Source organism: Pristiophorus japonicus, chromosome 23 (assembly GCF_044704955.1).
Source record: "Pristiophorus japonicus isolate sPriJap1 chromosome 23, sPriJap1.hap1, whole genome shotgun sequence".
Taxonomy (NCBI): domain Eukaryota; kingdom Metazoa; phylum Chordata; class Chondrichthyes; family Pristiophoridae; genus Pristiophorus; species Pristiophorus japonicus.
This window is the reverse complement of record NC_091999.1, coordinates 26,482,252-26,486,253: the sequence shown is the minus strand read 5'-3', so window position 1 is coordinate 26,486,253 and position 4,002 is coordinate 26,482,252. Positions and strand designations below refer to the sequence as shown.

The window sequence follows — 4,002 nt, the reverse complement described above, 5'->3', positions numbered from 1 at the left end:
CTCTTTACAATATACATCAACGATTTGGTTGAAGGAATAGAGTGTAATATCTCCAAGTTTGCGGATGACACTAAACTGGGTGGCGGTCCGAGCTGTGAAGAGGATGCTAAGAGGCTGCAGGTTGAATTGGACAGATTAGGTGAGTGGGCAAATACATGGCAGATGCTGTATAATGTGGATAAATGTGAGGTTATCCATTTTGGGGGTAACAACACGAAGGCAGAATATTATCTGAATGGCGGAAAACTAGAAAAAGGGGAGATGCAGTGAGACCTTGATGTTATGGTTCATCAGTCACTGAAAGTGGGCATGCAGGTACAGCAGGCGGAAAAGAAGGCAAATGGTATGTTGGCCTTCGTAGCTAGAGGATTTGAATATAGGAGCCAGGAGATCTTACTGCAGTTGTACAAGGCCTTAGTGAGGACACACCTGGAATATTGTGTTCAGTTTTGGTCTCCTAGTCTGAGGAAGGACGTTCCTGCTGTTGAGGGAGTGCAGCGAAGGTTCACCAGACTGATTCCAGGGATAGCAGGACTGTCATATGAGGAGAGATTGGATCAACTAGGCCTTTAATCACTGGCGTTTAGAATGATGAGAGGGGATCTCATAGAATCATATAAGATTCTGACGGGAATGCACAGGTTAGATTCGGGAAGAATGTTCTCGATGTTGGGGAAGCCAGAACCAGGGGACATAGTCTTAGGATAAGATGTAGGCCATTTAGCAGTGAGATGAGTAGAAACTTCTTCACTCAGAGAGTTGTTGACCTGTGGAATTACCTGCCACAGAGATTTGTTGAAGCCAGTTCATTGGATATATTCAAGAGAGAGTTAGATATGGTCCTTACGGTTAAGTGGATGAAGTGGGATGGAGAGGAAAACAGGAAAGGGTAACTGAAAGAATGATCAGCCATGATAATATTGAATGGCAGTGCAGGCTCGAAGGGCCTAATGGCCTACTCCTGCAGCTTTTTTCTATGTTTCTATGTTTCAAAAACAGAAAATGATGGAAATGTTCATCAGATTAGAGACAGGGACAAAATGAGACAGGCAAAGACACGGACAGGGAGTGCTGCACTTGAGTGTTTGCCAAGATGAAAATGCTCAAGTCTCAGAAGTGCGACTTGAACACACAAACTCCCGATTCAGTCGAGAATGCTGCCACTGAAACAAAGCCGATACAAAAGTTCACAACCTTATTATTTCCCCCAGTCTGTTTTATAAGTTCCAGGACATACCAAATTCATGGTGATGATTTCCACAGACAGTTGCACATACACAGAGACATATATAGAGATAGACAGACACAGAGACACACACACATAACCAAATAATTGCACGCACCAACGGGCAGGTACAGATGCCTTCGTCATCTCGAGGGATAGACAGGCTGAATCACTGTCGCAACTTTGACTGATGCTTGCGATTTTTTAAACGGATGTATCGTGAATATTGCAGATTAATTAAAATGAGAAAAAAATGTCAGTGTTGAAAGCTGTGGGACGTTATTCCATCTATCTCAGGATCAGTTTGGCAGAGAACGGGTTATATTGTGAAATGAAATGAAAAATACTGAGAATCGCAGTCGGCAGGATTCGAACCTGCGCGAGATAACCCAATGGATTTTTTGTCCATCGCCTTAACCATTCGGCCACGACTACTGTGTTGCTGCCTTTTTTAACGTTACTCAGAAAAAACTCAGTCATCCATCTCTGTGCAGCAGACGGCCAAAGACTCCTGAAAAATTCTCCGTTTGCTAAAAATCTGGACGGGGCAATCTCCTCAACCTGTATTTTTACAGTTCGATATTGCTCTGGAACTTTTTAATATGAATCTCTTCCAAGAAACAGAAGTAAAATTATACGATTTGAAATAACTGCCTCCCCGTCGGGGAATTGAACCACGGTCTCCCGCGTGACAGGCTGGGATACTCACCACTATACTAACGAGGAACTGACTTGTACCCATTCTGTCAGAGCAGTAATCGAGCCACTGTGAACAGAACTGGGCACCATGAGAAGTCGACAGACACATTGAGAGACAGAGACAAACCGACAAACAGGGAGAGACAGACAGCGAGATAGAGACAACGAGAGACAGAAAGTGTGAGACTGAGAAGGAGAGGCAGACTAAGTGAGAAAAAGACTCAAACATATACATATACAGAGATGTGTGTGAGTGATCTATTAAGAGAGAGGGAAAGTGTGATAGAAACATAATGATAAAGAAAGTGACAAGGAGACAGATGGAGAGAGAGAGATAGTGACAAAACAGAAAATGATGGAAATACTTCTCAGCTTACAGGCAGGGACTAACAGAGACAGGCAAAGACATGGACAGACCGAAATGATGGGAAAGAGAGAGCCAGTCAGACAAAGAATCTGAGAGAATTCCATTGGAACAGACGTGGCACCGTGAGAAAGAGACAGATTGAGAGACAAAGACAAACAGAGAAACAGGGACAGACAGAGTGAGTCAGACTGAGAGAGACAAAGACTCAAACACACAAACACATACACAACTCTCTGAAGAGAGAGAGAGAGGTAGAGACCGAGCGACGCAGATACAATTCACAATTTAATTTCATTATCGGTTCAGAGTGTCACATTGTTACAGAAAATTGCTGATTCAACCGATGAAAATCCGGTCTCACTGATCAGAATGGGAGGAAATCCGTGTTAAATTAAAGAGATACCAGGAGTGGGGTACGAACCCACGCGGGAAAAAACCATGAAAATTCAGGGCCAACGCCTCAACCACTCGGCTATCCTGGTCCTGTAAGCGCCTGCATTCTGTCTCTGTGAGAATCTGGGCTTCAACCCCAACCCCACATACAAACACGTGCACATCGGCTTTCAGTGAGCATTTACGAACATGTTTCGTGAAATTGAGACGGGGGCAACTCTCCTATTCTTTTTCGAGTAATGCACTGGGAACTTTCATATCCACCCGAGGGTGCAGACGGAGCTTCAATTTAACATTTCATCCGAAAGTCAACAGCTTCAACTTTGCAAAATTCCCCAAGTGCTGCACTTGAGTGTTAGTCAAGATGATAATGCTCAAGTCTCAGAAGTGCGACTTGAACACACAAACTCCCGATTCAGTAAAGAATGCTGCCACTGAAACAAAGCCGATACAAAAGTTCACAACCTTATTATTTCCCCCAAGTCTGTTTTATAAGTTCCAGGACATACCAAATTCATGGTGATGATTTCCACAGACAGTTGCACATACACAGAGACATATATAGAGATAGACAGACGCAGAGACACACACACATAACCAAAAATTTGCACGCACCAACGGGGATGCACAGATGCCTTCGTCATCTCGAGGGATAGACAGGCTGAATCACTGTCGCAACTTTGACTGATGCTTGCGATTTTTGAAACGGATGTATCGTGAATATTGCAGATTAATAAAAATGAGAAAGAAATGTCAGTGTTGAAAGCTGTGGGACGTTATTCCATCTATCTCAGGATCAGTTTGGCAGAGAACGGGTTAAATTGTGAAATGGAATGAAAAATACTGAGAATCGTAGTCGGCAGGATTCGAACCAATGCGGGATAACCTAATGGATTTCTAGTCCATCGCCTTAACCACTCGGTCACGACTACTGTGTTGTTGCCGTTTTTAACGTTGCTCAGAAAAAGCTCAGTCATCCATCTCTCTGCAGCAGACGGCCAAAGACTCCTGAAAAATTCTCCGTTTGCTAAAAATCTGGACGAGGCAATCTCCTCTACCTGTATTTTTACAATTCGATATTGCTCTGGAACTTTTTAATATGAATCTCTTCCAAGAAACAGAAGTAAAACTCTACGATTTGAAACAACTGCCTCCCCGTCGGGAATTGAACCCCGGTCTCCCGCGTGACAGTTGGGGATACTCACCACTATACTAACGAGGAACTGACGTGTACCAGTTCTGTCAGAGTAGTAATCAAGCCACTGTGAACAGAACTGGACACCATGAGAAGTCGACAGACACATTGAGAGACAGAGAC

The 4,002-nt window shown here is 43.7% G+C and overlaps 1 non-coding gene across 1 annotated transcript; it reads right to left on the bottom strand.

The window, feature by feature from the left end:
• Positions 1 to 1,579: 1,579 nt before the first annotated feature.
• On the bottom strand, positions 1,580 to 1,660 carry trnaf-aaa (transfer RNA phenylalanine (anticodon AAA)). Its single transcript has one exon. It is a non-coding gene; the product is annotated as a tRNA-Phe (tRNA).
• Between the last annotated feature and the right edge of the window lie 2,342 nt (positions 1,661 to 4,002).